Source organism: Ornithorhynchus anatinus, chromosome 7 (genome assembly GCF_004115215.2).
Source record: "Ornithorhynchus anatinus isolate Pmale09 chromosome 7, mOrnAna1.pri.v4, whole genome shotgun sequence".
NCBI classification, from domain to species: Eukaryota; Metazoa; Chordata; class Mammalia; order Monotremata; family Ornithorhynchidae; genus Ornithorhynchus; species Ornithorhynchus anatinus.
The window spans coordinates 24,573,813-24,592,703 of NC_041734.1; positions in this window are offsets into that span (position 1 = coordinate 24,573,813).

Consider the following 18,891-nt stretch of genomic DNA (forward strand, 5'->3'; position numbering starts at 1 on the left):
ATGTTAGGCTATGGGAAAATGGTAGGCTTTTGGAAATGGTTAGGCTAGGGTAAAAGGTTAGGGGAAACATTTAGTCTACGGGAAAGGGTTAGGCCAGGGAGAAGGTTAGACCAAGGGAGAAGGTCAGGCTAGTTGAAAAGGTTAGGTGGGACGAAAAGGTTAGGACTGGGGAAGGTCAGGCTAAGAAGAAGGTTAGGCTAGGGGAAAAGATTAGGCTGGGCGAAAAGGTTAGGACTGGGAGAATGTCAGGCTAAGGAGAAGGTTAGGCTAGAGGAAAAGGTTAGGATAGAGAAAAAGGTTAGAATAGGGAAAATGCTAAGACTGGGGAAGAGGTTAGGCTAGGGAAAAAGCTGAGGCTATGGGAAATGGAGAGGTTAGGGGAAATGTTGGGCTAAGGAAAAGGGTTAGAAGGGGGAAAAGTTAAGTCTACATGAAAAGGCTAAGCTGGGGGAAAAGGTTACGCTATAGGAAAAGGTTTTGCCAGGGGAAGAGTTTAAGCCAGGGAAAAAGTTATAATAGGGTTAAATGGTTGGCTAGGAGAAAAGGTTAGGCTAGGCAAAAGTTTAGGCAAGTGGAAAATATTAGGCTAGGGGAAATGTTAGGCTAGGGGAAATGTTAGGCCAGGGAGAAGGGTAGTCCAAGGGGAACATTAGCCTAATGGAAAAGGTTAGGATAACGGAACAGGTTAGGCCAGGAAAAAGGTTCGGCCAAGGAAAATGGTTAGGCTAGAGGAAAAGGTAAAGCTAGGCGAAAGGTTAGGCTAGTGGAAAATGTTAGGCTAGGGGATATGTTAGGCTGGGGGAAGTGTTAGGGTAGGGAAAAAGATTAGGCCAGGGAGAAGGTTAGGCCAAGGGAAATGGGTAGGCTATGGGAAATTGGCTATGGGAAATGGTTAGGCTAGGGAAAATATTAGGCCAGGGAGAAGGGTAGTCCAAGGAGGATTTTAGGCCAGAGGAAAAGGTTAGGCAAGGGGAAAAGAAAAAGGTAAAAGGGAAAAACCTGCAAGACAAATGCTGAGGGACCCAAACTGAAACGAAATGGGTTTGGGGCCAATCCATCAAGGCAAACTCTGTGGAGGTGAAACTGGAACAAAAAGGTTTGGGGCCATACCTGCAAAGCAAAGGCTGTGGGGCCCAAACCTGAATGAAAAGGGTTCAGGGCCAAATCTGCAAGGAAAACTCTCAGGGGCCCAAACTGGAACTAAAAGGGGGCGGGGCCAAACCTGCAAGGTAAGCTGGGGGGGTGGGCAAACTGGTACCAAAAGTGTTTGGGGCCCAACCTGCAAGGTAAACACTAAGGGGCCCAAACTGGAACAAATAGGGTTTGGGGCCAGAGGTGCAAGACAAAGGCTGTGGGGCCCAAACTGGAACGAAAAGGGTTTGGTGCCAAACGTGCAAGGCAAAGGCTGCGGGGTCCAAACTGAAACAAAAAGGGTTCAGGGGAAACCTGCAAGGTAAACTCTGAGGAGCCAAACTGGAACTAAAAGTGTTGAGGGGGCAAACCTGTAAGGCAAAGGCTGTGGGCCCCAGACCTGAACTAAAAGGGTTCGGGGCCAAACCTGTAAGGCAAATGCTCGGGGGGGGGGGGGCAAAGCTGCAAGGGGGCAAAGCTGCAAGGGGGCAAAGCTGCAAGGCAAAGCTGCGGGGCCCTAACTGGAAGCAAAAGAGTTTGGGGTCAAACCAGCAAGGCAAATGCTCCTGGGCCCAAACCTGAATGAAAAGGGTTCGGGACCAAACCTGCAAGGCAAACTCTAGGGGGCCCAAACTAGAACCAAAAGGGTTCGGACCCAAACCTGCAATATGGGCTGTGGGGCCCATATTGGAACGAAAAGGGTTTGGGATCAAAGCTGCAAGGTAAAGACTGCAAAGCCCAAACTGGAACAGAAAGGGTTTGGTGCCAAACCTGCAAGGCAAAGGCTGCGGGGCTCAAACTAGAACCCAAAAGTGTGTGGGGCCAAAAGCTACAAGGCAAAGGATAGTGTGGTAAACTTGCAAGGCAAAGGGTGTGGGGCCCAAAATGTAACCAAAAGGGTTAGGGCCAAACCTGCAAGGGTAACTCTAGGGGTCCCAAACTGGAATGAAATGGGTTCGGGGCCGAACCTGCAAGGCAAAGTCTGGGGGACCCAAACTGGAACCAAAGGGTTCGGGACCAAACCTGCAAGGCAAAGACTGTGGAGCTCAAACTCAAACGAAAAGTATTCAGGGTCAAACCTGCAAGGCAAAGGCTACAGGGCCCAAACCTAAATGAAAAGGGTTCGGCGCCAAACCTGCAAGGCAGAGTGTAGGGGCCCACACTGGAACCAAAAGTGTTGGGGCCAAACCTACAAGGCAAACTCTGTGGGGGCCAAACTGGAACAAAAAGGGTTGGGCCTGAGACCTGCAAAGCAAAGGCTGTGGGAACCAAACCTGAACGAAAAGCGTTCAGGGCCAAACCTGCAAGGAAACCTGCAGGGTTAAAACTGTAACCAAAAAGGTTCAGGGCCAAAGATCCAAGGCAAGGGCTGTGGTGGGGCTCAAACCTGCACAAAATGGGTTCAGGGCCAAGCTGCAAGACAAACTCTATGGTGCCCAAACTGGAACCAAAAGGATTTGGGGCCAAACCTGCAAGGCAAGGGCTGTGACTGGAACCAAATGTGTTCAGGGCCAAACTGCAAGGCAAAGGTTGCAGGGCCCAAACTGGAACCAAAAGGGTTAGGGGCCAAAGCTGCAAGGCAAAGTTTGCAAGGCCCAAACTGTAACCAAAAGGGTTCAGGGCCAAAGCTGCAAGGCAAAGTCTGGTGTGGCAAACCTGCAAGGCAAAGACTACGGGGACCAAACTGGAACCAAAAGAGGCCGGGGCCCAACCTGAAATGCAAAGGCAATGGGGCTCAAACCTGAATGAAAAGGGTTCTGGGCCAAATCTGCAGGGCAAACTCTAGGGGTCCCAAACTGGAACCAAGAGGGTTCAGGTCAATACCTGAAAGGCCAATTCTGGGGGGGCCAAACTGGTACCAAGAGATTTTGGGTCCAAACCTGCAAGTCAAAGACTGCAGGACCCAAACTGAAACAAAACAGGTTAGGGGCCAAACCCGCAAGGGAAAGGCTGTGGGGCCCAAACTGGAATGAAATGGGTTCGGGGCCACACTTACAAGACAAAGGCTGCCTGGCCCAAACTGGAATGAGAGGAGTTTGGGGCCCAAACTGCAAGGCAAAGTCTGCTGGGTCCAAGCTGGAACAAAAAGGGTCCGGAGCCAAGCCTGCAAGGCAAAGTCTGCGGGGCCCAAACCTGAAGGAAAAGAGTTTGGGGCCCAACCTGCAAGGTAAACTCTATGGGGCCCAAACTGGAACAAGAAGGGTTCGGGGTCAAACCTGCAAAGGAAGTATGGGGGACTCAAACTGGAACCAAAATGGTTTGGGGCCCAACCTGCAAGAGAAAGGTTGCAGGGCCCAAACTGGACCAAAAGTGTTCGGGGCCAAACTTGCAAGGCAAAGACTGCGGGATGCAAACTGGAAGCAAAAGCGCTCAAGACCAAACCTGCAAGGCAAAGCCTGCGGGGCCCATACAGGAACCAAAAGTGTTTGGGGCCAAACCTGCAAGACAAACTCTAGGGGTCCCAGACTGGAACCAAAAGTTTTTGGGCTATACCTGCAAGGCAAACTTTGTTGGGACTAAAGCAGTATCAAAAAGGTTGGGGTCCAAATATGCAAGGCAAAGCCTGCAGGACCCAAACTGAAAAGAAACAGGTTTGGGGTCAAACCTGTAAGGCAAAGGCTGTGGGGCCCAAACTGGAACCAAAAGGGTTTAGGGCCAAACCTGCAAGGCAAAGGCTGTGGGGCCCAAACTGGAACCAAAAGGGTTTAGGGCCAAACCTGCAAGGCAAAGGCTCCAGGCCCCAAATCTGAATGAAAAGGGTTTGGGGACAAACCTGCATGGCAAACTCTAGGGGACCCAAACTGGAACAAAAAGGATTTGTGGACAAACCTGCAGGACAAACTCTGGTACCAAAAGGCTTTGGGGCAAAACCTGCAAGACAAAGGCTGTGGGACACAAACTGAAACAAAATGGGTTTGGGACTAATCCTGTAAGGCAAACTCTGGGGGGACCATAATGAAACAAAAATGGTTGGGGGCCATAACTACAAGGCAAAGGCTGTGGGGTCCAAACCTGAATGGAAAGGGTTCAGGGCCAAGGCATACGCTAGGGGTCCCAAACTGGAAACAAAAGGGTTCAGGGCATTACCTGCAAGGCAAACTCTAGGGTGGCCAAACTGCTACCAAACGGGTTCAGGTCCAAACCTGCCAAGCAAGGGCTAGGGGGGCAAACCTGCAAGGCAAAACCTGCGTGGCCCAAAAAGGAACAAAAAGGGTTCAGAGCCAAACCTCTAGGCAAAGTCTGCGGAGCCCAAACCTGAACGAAAATGTTTCAGGGCCAAACCTGCAAGGCAAACTCTGGGGGGGCCAAACTAGTACCAAAAGTGTTCAGGGCCAAACCTGCAAGGCAAGGGCTATGGGACCCAAACTGAAACAAAAAGAGTTTGGGGACAAACCTGCAAGGCAAAAAACTCTGAGGGGGCCAAAGTGGAACAAAAGGTGTTGGGACCCAAAATGCCAAGGCCAAGGCTGCGGAACCCAAACCTGAATGAAAAGGCTTTGGGGCCAAACCTGCAAGGGAAACACTAGGGTGCTCAAACTGGAAACAAAAGGTTCAGGGCCAAACCTGCAAGGTAAAGGCTGTGGTGCCCAAAATGAAATCGTAAGTGTTCAGGGCCAAACCTGCAAGGCAAAGACGGGGGGGGAGGGGGGGCAAACGTGTAACGAAAAGGGTTCGGGGCCCAAACTGGAACCAAAAGGGTTTGAAGCCAAACCTGCAAGGCAAAGGCTGCGATGACCAAACCTGCAAGGCAAAGGCTGTGGGGCCTAAGCTGGAACCAAAAGGGTTTGGTTCCTGGAATGCCCTCCAGGTGTGTGTTTGTGTGTGTGTGTGTGTGTGTATATACACACACACACACACACACACATATTTTCAGCGTGGCTCAGTGGAAAGAGCACGGGCTTGGGAGTCAGAGGTCATGAGTTCGAATCCCAACTCTGCCCCTTGTCAGCTGTGTGACTGTGGGCAAGTCACTTAACTTCTCTGTGCCTCAGTTACCTCATCTGTCAAATGGGGATTAAATGTGAGCCTCACGTGGGACAACCTGATTACCCTCTATCTACCCCAGCGCTTAGAACAGTGCTCTGCACATAGTAAGGGCTTAAATACCAACATTATATTTTCATACTCAAGCTATATATATGGCTTGGCTATAAAATGACTGCCGTACAGTTGCACGTGTAACTGTGAAAGATGAGTATATTTCGTTATCAGAAGCACTTCTGGAGCCAGGCAAAGCAGTCCTCTAGACTGCAAGCTTGCTGTGGGCAGGGGAAGTGTCAGCCAACTCTGCTGTATTACACTCTCCCATGTGCTTAGTACAGTGTTTTGTACACTGTACTACAGTGCACTGCAGTGCAATACTACACTGTAGTACAGTGGAGAAGCAGTGTGGTCTAGTGGATAGAGCATAGGCCTGGGAATCAAAGACTTGCCCAGGTTTACACAGCAGACAAGTGGGAAAAACTCACATTAGAACCCAGGGCCTTCTCACTCCAGGACCCATGCTCCATCCAGTAGGTCACACTGCTTCTCATCCTTGCCATCCTTTCATTCAATTCATTCAATCGTATTTATTGAGCACTTTATTGAGCATTGGTAAGCAAAGGCTGGGGGAACCAACCTGCAAGGAAAAGGCTGGGGAGGCAAACATCTTTCAAAAAGGGTTCAGGGTCAAACATGCAAGGCAAAGGCCTGGGGGGCAAACGTGGAATGAAAGATTAAGTCACTGGTGAAATGACAAATGAGGAAAAGAAATATATTAATGATGCTTATAACATCCATTATAGTGCCTTGAAAAGCCCTCTAAAGCTTGTTAACAGGCTGTTCTGCAGTAGGTAAAGGCTTATAAGTGAGAGTGACCTGTGATTTTTATGGACAGTTTATGTGTCCTTGGAACTTTCTGATAGTTCAAGGAGCAATTTTTGACACTGTCCAGCTGGGCTGCTCTTTAGAGACCAATGACTTTGTCTGGGCTCACAATCTAGGGAGAGGGCTAGAGAGAGGTCAAGGATCTTTGCTGTCTATCTCCCCTGTTTAGACTGTGAGCCCGTCATAGGGCAGGGATTGTCTTTATCTGCTGCTGAATTCAGTAGCATTTATTGAGCACTTACTATAATAATAATAATGTTGGTATTTGTTAAGCGTTTACTCTATGCAGAGCACTGTACTATGCGCTTGGAATGTACAATTTGGCAACAGATAGAGACAATCCCTGACCAATGACGGACTCACAGTCTAATCGTGGGAGACAGATGGCAGAGCAAAACAGAACAAAACAAAAACAAGACAACATTACCACGATAAATAGAATCAAGGGGATGTACACCTCATTAACAAAATGAATAGGGTAATAAAAATATATATACAAATGAGCACAGTGCTGAGGGGAAGGGGGGAGGAGCAGATGGAAAGGGGGCTTAACTGAGGGGAGGTGAAGGGGGAAGGGGGAAGAGAAGAGGGGGAAGGGGGAGCAGAGGGGGGAGCAGAAGGAGCAGAGGGAAAAGGAGGTAGCTCAGTCTGGGAAGGCCTCTTGGAAGAGGTGAGCTCTCAGTAGTAGGGCTTTGAAGAGGGGAAGAGAGTTAGTTTGGCGGAGGTGAAGAGGGAGGGCATTCCAGGACAGTGGTAGGACATGGGCCAGAGTCGACGGTGGGATAGGTGTGAACAGGGGACAGTGAGGAGGTGAGCAGCAGAGGAGTGGAGTGTACGGGGTGGACAGGAGAAAGAGAAAAGGGAGATGAGGTAGGAGGAGGCAAGGTGATGAAGAGCTTTAAAGCCAAGAGTGAGGAGTTTTTGTTTCATGCGGAGGTTGATAGGCAACCACTGGAGGTTTTTAAGGAAGGCAGTGACATGCCCAGATCGTTTCTGTAGGAAGATGATCCAGGCAGTGGAATGAAGAACAGACTGGAGTGGGGAGAGACTGGAGGAACAGAGATCAGAGAGAAAGCTGACACAATAATCCAGTCGGGATATTATGAGAGCTTGTACCAGCATGATAGCCATTTGGATGGAGAGGAAATGGCGGATATTGGCAATATTGTAAAGGTGAGACTGGCAGGCGTTGGTGTCGGATTGGATGTGTGGGGTGAATGAGAGAGCTGAGTCAAGGATGACACCAAGGTTGCAGACTTGTGAGAAGGGAAGGATGGTCGTACCGTCCACCGTGACAGGGAAGTCAGAAAGAGGACAGGGTTTGCGGGGGAAGATAAGGGGCTCAAGTTTGGACATGTTAAGTTTTAGATGGCAGGCAGACATCCAGGTGGAGACGACCTGGAGACAGGAGGAGAGAACAGGGGAGGAGATGTAGATTTGGGTGTAATCTGCATAGAGATGATAGTTGAAGCCGTGGGAGCGAATGAGTTCACCAAGGGAGTGAGTATAGATGGAGAACAGAAGAGGGCCAAAAACTGACTCTCGAGAATCGCCTACACTTAGTGAATGAGAGGGGGAAGAGGAACCTGTGAAGGAGACCGAGAATGAACGGCTCAAAAGATAAGAGGAGAAACAGGAGAGGACGGAGTCCATGAAGCCAAGGTGAGATAAGGTGTGGAGGAGAAGGGGATGGTCGACAGTGTCAAAGGCAGCTAAGAGGTCGAGGAGGATTAGGATAGAGTAGGAGCCATTGGATTTGGCAAGAAGGAGGTCATGAATGACCTCTGAGAGAGCAGTCTCGGTAGAGTGGAGGGGATGGAAGCCAGATTGGAAGTGGTCCAGGAGAGAGTAGGAGTTGAGGAATTTAAGGCAGCGAGTATAGACGACTCCTTCTAGGAGTTTGGGAAGGAAGGGTAGGAGGGAGATAGGACTATAACTGGAAGGTGACGTGGGGTAGAGAGAGGGTTTGTTTGGTTTTTTTAGGATGGGGGACACATGAACATGTTTGAAGGCAGAGGGGAAGAAGCCATTGGAGAGTGAGTGGTTAAAGATAGAAGTTAAGGAGGAGAGGAGGGAAGGGGCGTTAGTTTTTATAAGGTGAGCAGGATTGGGGTCCGAAGCACAGGTGGAGGGGGTGGCACTTGCGAGGAGGGAGGAGATCTCCTCTGAGGATACTGCCGGGAAGGATGGGAAAGTAGGGGAGAGGGTTGGGAGTGGGAGGAAATCAGAAGGGGGAGGGGTGACTTTGGGGAGCTCAGACCTGATTGTGTTAATTTTCGTGATGAAGTAGGTGGCCAGATTGTTGGGGGTGAGGGATGGAGGAGGGGGAGGTACAGGGGGCCTGAGGAGAGAGTTAAAAGTCTGGAACAATTGGTGGGGGTGACAGGCATGGGCATCAATGAGGGAAGAAAAGTAGTTTTGCCTGGCAAAGGAGAGGGCAGAGCTAAGGCAGGGAAGGATAAATTTGAAATGAATAAGGTTGGCTTGCTCCTTGGACCTTCGCCAGGAGCGCTCTGCAGCTCGAGTTTAAGAGCGAAGGAGGCGAACAGAGGAAGAGATCCAGGTCTGCGGGTTAGTGGAGCGAGATTGGCAGAGGGAAAGAGGGGCGAGTGAGTTGAGATGAGTAGAGAGGTTGGGTGGAGTTGAGAGCAGGAACCTGATCATGTAGAGTGGGAAGAGAAGATAGGGAGGCAAGATGGGGTGCAATGCTTTGGGAGAGACAGATGGAATCAAGAGAGCGGAGGTCTCTGTTGGGGAGTAATACAAATTTGCAGGGGGAGAGAGTGTGAAAGAGGAAGCAGGTGAGAAGGCCGAGAGAGGGATTTCAGAGTTGGTGAGGGTGGAGATGGTGCAGCGGTAAGAGATGATGAGATCGAGGGTGTGACCAAGTTGGTGAGTGGGTGAGGTGTGGTGGAACAGGAGATTGTCAGAGTGATAGCAGACGGGCGGCAGCAGAGTCACCGGGTACATCCAAGGCGGTTGTTGAAGTCTCTGAGGATCAGAGTGGGCAGAGAGAGGAGAGAAATAGGAAAGGCAGGTGAGAAAGGGGTCAAGGTGGTTGAAGAAGGTTCAGGTAGGACCAGGAGGGCGGTAGATGACAGCTACAAGAATCTGGAGGGTGTGGTAGAGGCGAATAATATGGGCTTCAAAGGGCTTCAGTTGTACATTCCAAGCTCTTAGCACAGTGCTCTGCACATAGTAAGTGCTCAATAAATACTATTGAATGAAAGAAAGGGGTTCAGGGCCAAACCTGCAAGGAAAATGCTGAGGGATCCAAACTGCAATGAAAAGTGTTGAGGCCAATTCTGAAAGACAAATCTTGGGGGGCCAAACTGGAACCAAAAGGATGCAGGGCAAAACCTGTAAGGCAAAGGCTGCGAGTCCCAAACTGGAATAAAATCGTTCAGGGCACACCTTGCAAGGCAAAGACTGTGGGTCCCAAAGAGGAACTAAAAGGATTCAGGGACAAACTTATAAGGCAAAGCCTGTGGGGCCCAAACTGGAACAAAAAGGGTTCAGGGGCAAACCTACAAAGCAAAGGCTGGGGGGACAAACCTGCAAGGCAAAGCCTGCGGGGCCCAAACTGGAACCAAAAGGGTCTGAGGCCAAACCTGCAAGACAAAGGCTGGCGGGGGCAAACTTGGAACGAAAAGGGTACAGAGCCCAAACTGTCACCAAAAGGGTTCAAGACCAAACCTGTAAGGCATAAGCTGGGGGACCCAAACTGGAACCAAATGGGTTCGGGTCAAATCCTGCAAAACAAAGACTGGAGGGGCAAACCTGGAACAAAACGGTTTGGAGCCAAACCTCCAAGGCAAAGACTGTGGCACCCAAACTGGAATCAAAAGGGTTTGGGCCAAACCTGCAAGGCAAAGGCTGTGGGGCCCAAACTGGAAACAAATACGTTTGGGGCCAAACCTGCAAGGCAAAGGCTACAGGGCCCAAACTGGAACAGAAAGTGTTCGGGGTCAACCTGCAAGGCAAATGGAGGGAGGTGGGTTGGGGGGGTGGGGCAAAACTGGAAAGTAAAGGGTTCAGGGCCAACCTGTAAGATAAAAGCCAGGGAGCCCGAACTGGAACGAAAACCATTTGGAGTCATACCTGCAAGCCAAAGACTGGGGTGCCAAACTGGAATGAAAAGGCTTTGGGGGCAAACCTGCATGGCAAGAGCAGGGGAGCCCAAACTGTAATGAAAATGATTCAGGTCCAAATGTGAAAAGCAAAGAATGCAGGACCCAAACTGGTATTAAAAAGGTGCAGAGCCAAACCTGAAATGCAAAAGCAGAAGGGCTCAAACTGGAACGAAAAAAGTTTGGGGCCAAACCTGCAACGCAAAGCCTGTAGGGCCCAAACTGGAACAAAAAGCGTTTTAGAGCCAAACATTCAAGACAGAGGCTGGGGGTGGGGGTGGGGTAAAACTGAAAGGGGAAAGCAGGGGGGCACCAAACTGGAAAAAAAAGGGTTCAGGGCCAACCATACAAGTCAAGAGTTGGGGGTCCAAACTGGAGTGAAAAGAGTTCGGGACCCTACCAGCCAGGCAAAGTTAGGGGGGTCCAAACTGGAATGAAAAGGATTCAGGGCCAACTGGCAAGGCAAGATCGGGGGAGGCCAAACCAGAATGAAAGTGTTCAGGTCCAAACCTGCAAGGAAAAGGCTGTGGGGCTCAAACTAGAATGAAAAGGGTTCAGGGCTAACCCTGCAAGGCAAATGCTGCAGGGCCAAAACTGGAACCAAATGGCTTCAGGCCAAACCTGCATGGCAAACCGGGGGGCGGTCCAAACTAGATCGAAAATGGATCGGGGCCAAACCAGCTAGTCAAGATTGGGGGGGGCGGCCCAAACCAGAATAAAAAGGGTTTGAGGCCAAACCGGCAAGACAAACCGGCCAAATTTGCAAGGTAAACTCTAAGGGGCCCAAACTGGAACCAAAAGGTTTCGGGGTCAAAACTTCAAGACACATTATTGGGGGCGGGGGGGCAAAACTGTTACCAAAAAGGTACGGGGCCAAACCTGGAAGGCAAAGGCTTCGGGACCAAATAGAAATGAAAGGGTTCGGGGCCAAACCTACAAGGCAAACTCTGGGGGGGGGGGGGCAAACTGCTACCACAAGGGTTTGGGGCCAAACATGCAAGGCAAAGGCTGTGGGGCCGAAACTGGAACCAAAAGTGTTTGGGGCCAAACCTGCAATGTAAACTCTGGGGGGCGCCAAACTGAAAACAAAAGGGTTCGAGACCAAGCCTGAAAGGCAAAGACTGCGGGACCCATACTGGAGCCAAAAGCGTTCGGGGCCAAACTTGCAAGGCAAAGGGTGCAGGGCCCAAACTGGAACCGAAAGTGTTCCTGGCCCACTTTGCAAGCCTAAGGCTGCAGGGCCCAAACCTGAATGAAAAGTGTTTGGGGCCAAACCTGCAAGGTAAACTCTAGGGGGCCCAAACTGGAACCAAAAGGATTCAGGGCCCAACCTGCGAGGCAATGTTGCAGGGCCCACAGTGGACCAAAAAGTGTTCCAGGACAGGCCTGGAATGAGAAGTGTTGGGGCCAGGCCTGGAACGAGGAGTTTGGGAGGTCAAGCCTGCCAGGCAAATGGAACAAGAAGAGTTCTGGCTCAGGTCTGCAAGGTAAAAGCTGGGGGGGGGGCCAAGGTTGAACGAGAAGAGTTGGGGGTCAGGCCTACAAGGCAAACGCAGGGGAGCCCAAACTGGAAAAAGAAGGCTTTGGGCCAGGTCTGGAAGGCAAAAGAGGGGTGCCACAACTGGAACGAAAAGGTTTCGGGGCCAGGTCTGGAAGGCCAAGCCAGGGGGGACAAAACTGGAATGAAGAGATTTGGGGGGAAGGCCTGGAACTAGAAGGGTTGGGACCAGGCCAGCAAGGCAAAGGCGGGGGAGCAAATCTGAAAGGCAAATCTGGAGAGCCCAAACTGAAACAAAAAGACTTTGGGGCCAGGTCTGGAAGGCAAAGGCTTGGGTCCCAAACTGGAATGAGAAGACTTTGGGGCCAAGTCTGGAAGGTAAAGGTGGGGGAGCCCAAACTGGAAGGAAAAGAGTTTGGGGCCAGGTCTGGAAGGAAAAGGATTGGGGCCCAGGCCTGAAAGGCAAAAGCTGGGGGGCCCCAACTGGAACCAGAAGGATTTGGGACCAGGCCGGGAATGGCAGGGTGGGGGGCCAGTCCTGCAAGGCCAAGGGTGGGAGGCCCAAAGTGGAAGAAGAAGGGTTGGGGGCAAGGGCTGCGAGGTAAAGTCTGGGAGGGCAAATCTGCAAGGCTAAAACTGGGGAACCCAAACTGGAATGGGAAGGGTTCGGGGTCAAGTCTGGAAGTCCCCTTTTCCCTCTGCTTCCCCTTTTCCCTCTGCTCCTCCACCTCTCCCTTCCCATCCCCACAGCACTGTACTCGTCCGCTCAACTGTATATATTTTCGTTACCCTATTTATTTTGTTAATGAATTGTACATCGCCTTGATTCTATTTAGTTGCCATTGTTTTTACGAGATGTTCTTCCCCTTGACGCTGTTTAGTGCCATTGTTCTTGTCTGTCCGTCTCCCCCGATTAGACTGTAAGCCCGTCAAACGGCAGGGACTGTCTCTATCTGTTGCCGACTTGTTCATCCCAAGCGCTTAGTACCGTGCTCTGCACATAGTAAGCGCTCAATAAATACTATTGAATGAATGAATGAATGAAAGCAAAAGAAGGGTGGGGGCAAACTGGAAGGGCAAAGGTTTGGGCAAGGCCTGGAACAAAAATGGTTAGGAGCCAGGCCTGCAAGGCAAAGGTTGGGTGGTGGGGGCAAACTGGAGCAAGAAGGGTTCAGAACCAAGGCCTGGAACAAAACGGGTTTGGGGCCAGGCCTGCAAGGCAAACACTGGGGGGCCCATACTGGAACGAGAAGCGTTAGGGATCAGGCCTGCAAGGTAAAGGAGTGGGAGCCCAAACTGGAGTGAACGGTTGGGGGGAGGCCCTACAAGGCAAAGGCGGGGTGGGGGGAGCTAACTGGAATGAGCAGAGTTTGGGGCCAGGCCTGGAATGAGAAGGCTTCAGGGCTAGGTCTGGAAGACACAGGCTGAGGGTGGGGGCAAACTGGAGTGAGAAGGCTTCAGGGCCAGGTCTGGAAGGCAAAGGCAGGGAGGCCAAAACTGGAACGAGAAGGGTTCAAGATCAGGCCTGGAAAGAAAAGGGTTTGGGGCCAGGCCTTCAAGGGAAAGGCCGGGGGAGGGTCCAAACTGGAACTAGAAGGGATTGGTCCAAACCTGCAAGACAAAGGCAGGGGGCCAAAATGGAACCAGACAGATTGGGGGACAAGCCTGGAAGGCAAATGCGGGGGGGCCCAAATTGGAACGAGAAGGGTTGGGGGCCAGGCCTGGAATGCGAAGGGTTGGGGGCCAGGCCAGTGAGGCAAAGGTGGGGGGCGGGGGCGGCGGGCAAACTAGAAAGAGAAGAGGTTGGGGGCAGGCCTGCAAAGCAAAGGTGGGCAGAACCAACCTGGAAGGAGAAGTGTTCAAGGTCAGGCCTGAAACGAGAAGGGGCCCAAACTGGGGGTGCCCAAACTGGAATGAGAAGGGTTGGGGGCCAGGCCTGCAAAGCCAAGGGGTGTGTGTGTGTGTGTGTGTGTGTGTGTGTGTGTGTGTGTGTGGGCAAACTGGAACGAGAAGGCTTTGGGGCCAGGTCTGGAAGGCAAAGACTGCGGGGTGGGGGGCAAAACTGGAATGAAAAAGGTTCGGGGCCAGGCGTGGAAGGCAATGGCTGGGGGCAAAACTGGAATGTGAAGGGTTGGGACCAGCCCTGGAAGGCAAAGCCTAGGGCGGCAAAACTGGAACGAGAAGGGTTCAGAGCCAGGCTTGATTTTCAAAAGCTGGGTGGCCAGCACAGGAAGGAAAAGGCTGGAGGGCCAGGCCTGTAGGGCAAATGTTGGGGGGTCAAAACTGGAATGAGAAGTGTTCAGGGCCCTGTCTAGAAGAAAAAGCCTGGGGGGCCAAGTCTGAAACGAGAAGAGTTTGGGGCCAGGCCTAGAAAGCAAAGGCTGGGGGCCAGGCCTGGAAGGCAAGGCTGGGGGGCCAAAACTGGAATGAGAAGGATTCGAACCAGGCCTGAAAGGCAAAGGCTCGAGGGTCAAAACTAGAAAGAGAGTGGTTTGGGGCCAGGCCCAGAAGTCAAAGGCTGGGCAGCCAAACCTGGAATGCAAAGGGTTGGGGCCAGGCCTGGAATGCAAAGGCTAGGGAGTCAAAACTGGAATGAGAAGGGTTCATTGCCAGGCCTGGAAGACAAAGGCTGGGGTGCCAGGCCTTAAACGAGTGGGTTCGGGGCCAGGCCTGGAAGGCAAAGGCTAGGGAGGCAAAACTGGAATGAGAAGGGTTTGGAGCCTGGTCTGGAAGGCAAAGGCTGGGCGGGGGGGGGGGGGGCAAAACTTGAATGAGAAGTGCTCGGGGCCAGACTGGAAGGCAAAAGCTAGGTGGACTAAACTGGAAAGAGAAGGGTTTGGGGCTTGGTCTGGAAGGCAACGGCTGGGGGGTCAAAACTGGAATGTGAGGGTTAGGGCCAGGCCTGGAAGGCAAAGGTTATGGAGACCAAACTGGATTGAGAAGGGTTTGGAGCCTGGTCTGGAAGGCAAAGGCTGGGATCCCAAACTGAAACCAGGAGGGGTCGGGGCCAGGCTTAATTGGCAAAAACTGGGTGGCCAGGATAGGAAGGGAAAGGCTCGCGGGACAGACCTGAAAGGCAAAGGTTGCGGGGTCAAAACTGGAACGAGAAGGGTTCGGGGCCAGGTCTGGAAGGCAAAGACTGGGAGGCCAAAACTTCAACGAGAAGGGTTAGAGGCTAGGTCTGGAAGGCAAATTTTGGGAGTCAAAAATGGAAAGAGACGGCTTTAGGCCCAGGCCTGGAAGACAAAGGCTGGGGGACCAAAACTGGAATGACAAGGGTTCGGGGCTAGGCCTGGAAGGTAAAGACTGGTGGTCAAAAATGGAATGAGAAAGATTCAGGGCCAAGCCTGGAAGGCAAAGGCTGGGAGACAAGGCTAGGAAGTCAAAGGCTGAGGGGGTCAAAACTGGAACGAGAAGTGTTCAGGCCATGTTCGGAAGGCAAAGGCTGGGGGGCCAGTCCTGAACCGAGAAGGGCTCAGGGCCAGGCCTGGAAGGCAAAGGCTGAGGGACCAGACCTGGAAGGTAAAAGCTGGGAGGCCAAAACCTGAATGAGAAGGGTTTGGGGTTAGGCCTGGAAGGCAAATTTGGGGGGCCAAAAATGGAAAGAGATGGTTTCGGGGCCGGGCCTTATAGGTGAAGGCTGGGGGGCCAAAACTGGAACGACAAGAGTTTGGGGCCAGGACTGGAAGGCAAAGGCTAGGGGGACAAAACTGGAAAGAGAAGAGTTCCAGGCCAGGCATGGCAGGCAACAGCTGGGGGCCAAAACTGGAATATGAAGGGTTGGGGACAGCCCTGGAAGGCAAAGGCTAGGAAGGCAAAACTGGAAGAAGAAGGGTTCAGAGCCAGGTCTGGAAGGCAAAGGCTGGAGGTCAAAATTGAAACCAGGAGGGATCAGGGCCAGGCTTGAGTGGCAAAAGCTGGGTGGCCAGGACAGGAAGGGAAAAGCTGGGGGGCCAAGCATGGAGGGCAAATGTTAGGGGGCCAAAACTGGAATGAGAAGTATTCAGGGCCAGGTGAGGAAGGCAAAGCCTGGGGAAGCAAAACTGGAATGAGAAGCGTTCGTGGCCAATCCTGGAAAGTAAAGACTGGTGGTGTCAAACTGGAAAGAGAGGTGTTCGGGGTCAGGCCTGGAAGGCAAAGCCTCGGGGGTCAAATGTGGAACGAGAAGGTTTTGGGACCAGGCCTGGAAGGCAAAGGCTGGGAGGGATCAAAATTGGAAAGGAAAGGGTTCAAGCCAGGCATGGAAGGCAAAGGCTGCGCAGCCAGGCCTTGAAGAAAAAGGTTGGGGGTCAAAACTGGAATGAAAAGGGTTAGGGGCTAGGCCTGGAATGCAAAGTCTTGGGGGCCAAAGCTGGAGAGAGAAGAGTTCGCGGCCAGTCTTGGAGGAAGCCAAAGGCTGAGGGGCCAAAACTGGAAAGAGAAGGGTTTAGGGACAGGCTTGGAAGGAAAAGGCTGGGGGGCCAGAACAAGAATGATTCAGGGCCAGTCCTGGAAAGCAAAGACTGGGGGTGAAAAACTGGAAAAAGAGGTGTTCGGGGTCAGGCCTGGAGGCAAAGGCTGGGGGGCCAAAACTGGAACAAGAAGGGTTTGGGAACAGGCCTGGAAGGCAAAGGTTGGGGGGCCAAAATTGGAAAGGGAAGTGTTCAGGGCAGGGCTGGAAGGCAAAGGCTGGGGGGGCCAAGCCTGGAAGGCAAAGTCTGGGATGCCAGACCTGGAAGGCAAAGGCTGGGGGGCCAGGCCTGGAAGGCAAAAGCTGGGGTGCCAGGCCTGGAAGATAAAAGTTGTGGGGCCAAAACAGGAACGAGAAGGGGTAGGGGCCAGGCCTGAAAGGCAAAGGCTGGGGAGCCAAAACTGGAATGAGAAGGGTTCGGGGCCAGGCCTAGAAAGCAAAGCTGGGGGGCAATAATGGAAGAAGAAGGGTTCAGGGCCAGGCCTTGAAGGTAAAGGATGGGGGGCCAAAACATTAACAAGACGGGTTGGGGGCCAGGCCTGGAATGCAAAGACTCGGGGTCCAAAACTGGAAAGAGAAGGGTTAGCAGCCAGGCTTCGAAGGAAATGGCTGAGGGGCCAAAACAGGAAAGAGAGTGGTTTGGGACCACACCTGGAAGGCAAAGGCTCGGGGGGGCTAAACTGAAAAGAGAAGGGTTCGTGGCTAGTCCTTGGAAGACAAAGTCTGGGTGGCCAAAATGGAATGAGAAGTGTTCGGGGCTAAGCCAGGAAGGCAGGTTTTGGGGGCCAAAACTGGAATGAGAAAGGTTCAGGGTCAGATCTGGAAGGCAAAGGCTGGGGGCCAGTCCAGGAAGGCAAACTCTTGGCGGGGGGACCAAGACTGGAACGAGAAGTGTTTGGGGCCAGATCTGGAAAGCAAATGCTGGGGGCCCAGGTCTGAAATCAGATGGGTTCAGGCCAGGCCTGGAAGACAAAGGCCGAGGGACCAGGCCTGGAAGGCAAAGGCTGGGTGGCCAAAAATGGAATGAGAAGTGTTCGGGGCTAGGCCGGGAAGGCAAAGCCTGGGTGGTCAAAACTGGAAAGAGAAGGATATGGAGCAATACTCAGAAGGCAAAGGCTGGGGGGCCAAAACTGGAAAAGTTAGGTTCCCTCTCTGCAGGACTGGAATGCAAAGGCGGCAGGGCCAGGTTTGGAATGCAAAGGCTCAGGGGCCAAAACTAGAAAGAGAAGATTTCAGGGACAGGGCTGGAAGGCAAAGACTGGAGCATCAAAACTGGAACAAGAAGAGTTTGGGGCCAGGTCTGGAAGGTAAAAGCTGGGGGGCCAGGCCTGAAACTAGAAGGGTTCAGGGCAGACCTGGAAGGCATAGTCTGGGGGATCAGGCCTGGAAGGCAAATTTGGGGGGTCAAAACTGGAATGAGAAGGGTTTCTGGCCAGGCCTGAAAGGCAAAGGCTGGTGGGCCAAAACTGGAAAAAGAAGTGTTTGGGGCCAGGCCTGGAAGGCAAAGGCTGTGGGGCCAGACCTGGAAGACAAAGACTGGGGGCCCAAAACTGGAACGAGAAGGGTTTGTGACCAGGTCTTGAAGGCAAAGGCTGCGAGGCCAGGCCTAGAAGGCAAAAGTTGAGGGGCCAGCCCTGGAACAAAAAGGGTTCGGGGCCAGGCCTGGAAGGCAAAGGGTGGGAGACCAAACCTGAAACAATACGGGTTTCTGGGCCAGGGCTGGAAGGCAAAGGCTGGTGGGCCAAATTGGGAAAAAAAGGGTTTGGGGCCAGGCCTGGAAGGCAAAGGCTGTGGAGTCAGGCCTGGGAGACAAAGACTGGAACGAGAAGGGTGTGGGGCCAGGCCTGGAAAGCATGGACGGGGGCCAGGCTTGGAAGACAAAGCCTGAGGTGACAAAACTGGAATGAGAAGTGTTTGGGCACAGGCCTGAAAGAAAAAGCCTGGGGGGCCAATAGTCGAACGAGAAGGGTTCGGAGCCAAGCCTGGAATGAGAAGGGTTCGGGACCAGGCCCGGGAGGCAAATGCTGGGGGGCCAAAATTGGAAAGAGAAGAATTCAGGGCCAGGCCTGGAAAGCAAAGATTGGGGATTCAGCCTTGGAAGACAAAGGCTGGGGAGGCAGGCCTGGAAGGCAAAGACTGTGGGGCCAGACCTGGGATAAGAAGAATTCTGGGCCAGGCCTCGAAGTCTAAGGTTTGGGGCCTGGTCAGGAAGGATAAGGCTGGGGGGGGTGGCCTGGAACAAGAAGGGTTTGGGGCCAGGCCTGGAAAGCTAAGACTGGAGGACAAGGCCTGGAAGGCAAAGGTGGGGAGCCCAAATTGAAATGGAAGGGTTCAGGGCCAGATCTAGAAGGCAAAGGTGGGGGGCCCAAACTAGAACAAGATAGGTTCAGGCCCAGGCCTGCAAGGGAATGTCTGGGGGCTCCACTGTGGAATGAGAATGGTTCTGGCCCAGGTTTGGAAGGGAAAAGTGGGGAGACCCAAACTGGAATGAGAAGAGTTGGGTGCCAGGCCTGCAAGGCAAAGGCAGGGGGGCCCAAACTGGAACGTGAAGGGCACGGGGTCAGTTCTGGAAGGCAAAGGCTGGGGGGCCCAAACTGGAACGAGAAGGGTACAGGGCCAGGTGTGGAAGGGAAAGGCAAGGGGGCCAAAATTGGAATGAGAAGAGTTTGGGGCCAGGGGAAAAGGTTATGTCAAGGGAAAGCATAGGCCAAGGGAAAAGGTTAAGCTAGGCTAAAACATTAGGGTAGGGCAAAGGTCAGGCTAGGGGGAAAGGCTAGGCCAGGGGAAAAGATTAGGCCGGAGAAAAGGTTAGG